The sequence below is a fragment of the Orycteropus afer genome, unplaced genomic scaffold (genome assembly GCF_000298275.1).
Source record: "Orycteropus afer afer isolate SDZICR_OR568_19922 unplaced genomic scaffold, OryAfe1.0 scaffold00689, whole genome shotgun sequence".
NCBI lineage: Eukaryota > Metazoa > Chordata > Mammalia > Tubulidentata > Orycteropodidae > Orycteropus > Orycteropus afer.
In genome coordinates this window covers 128,942-129,987 of record NW_006922276.1, presented here as the reverse complement: position 1 = coordinate 129,987, position 1,046 = coordinate 128,942, and the positions used below count along the sequence as shown (strand labels likewise).

Sequence of the window (1,046 nt, the reverse complement as noted above, 5' to 3'; positions counted from 1 at the left end):
TATTCAGGAGAGCTAGTTGGGCAAAGATGAGAGAGGTGACCACAGGACTCCCAAGTGTTCTGAGGCTGGGATGGGCTGATGGGTGGGGTGGTTAAGGCAGAAGCATGTGTTGGGTGTGGTGTCCAGCCTGGATAATGTATTGGAGAGCACCAACCCTGACCCCTACTCCTACTTTCCTGACTACCAGAGGACTTCAAAATTCTTCTCCAACCCATGCTGTTAGCTCCAAGTGGTACGTGAAGAAGGGTCCTTGGTTTTGGAAGAGTTGGGAAGAACCCACAGAGGAGAAAGGTTCTGATGGTGATTTGGGAGACAGCCCCTTTTTATCTGGGACTTAGATTCTCCATCTGTAAGAGAAAAGATGCTGGCTGAGATGTCAAAAGGCCTTTCAGCTCTTACCTGCAGGGAAACTGTCCCAGGTCTGCAGAAGTTAAGAGTGGGCACTGTTGGGTGACTGGTGCAGCCGAGAGAGCAGAAACAGAGCAGGTGGTGTTCTGAATTCTTTCACTGTTTCTTTGGTCTTCTCAAGGGTAGGGAGCTCCCAGCTCCCAATCTGGCCTCCCCAGGGGCAATCTCCAATCTCCAAGGTGCACCTTCCCTCCCCAAATTTCAAAATGAATACATGTGGATAAACCAAAACCAAAAACCAAACACACTGCAATCGAGTGAGATCTGATCATAGCGACCCCTCCTTAGGTTTCTGTGGTGGTATCACTACAGAATTAGATTGCCCAACCTTCCTTCCGAGGAGTGACCATGGAGAGTGATGAGGAAAAAGAGAAGCCCTCTCCGACCTCAGCATGTGTGTGACGTCCCCCTAAGTTGGAGTCCCAGGGTGATAAGAGGTCTCCAGGGGTGCCCGCACCGCACAGGCCAGCAGTGTGAGGTGCACTTCCGGTCTGGGGTCTCATCCATACCTGCGTGGACTTCCGGCCTAGCTCAATCCCTGTAGAGTTTGGTCTTGGACGTGTCTCTGGGTCATGTCATGTGTTGTCACACCCTCTTACAGTGTCTCCCGTTGAGTTCTGTACTCTCTCAGTGACGCC

The 1,046-nt window shown here is 51.4% G+C and overlaps 1 protein-coding gene across 1 annotated transcript in view; it reads left to right on the top strand.

Annotated features, from left to right (window-relative positions):
* The window catches only part of LOC103211032 (leukocyte immunoglobulin-like receptor subfamily B member 3), a 43,682-nt gene that overhangs the window by 12,586 nt on the left and 30,050 nt on the right, over positions 1–1,046 (top strand). The gene's annotated exons all lie outside the window — the stretch shown is intronic.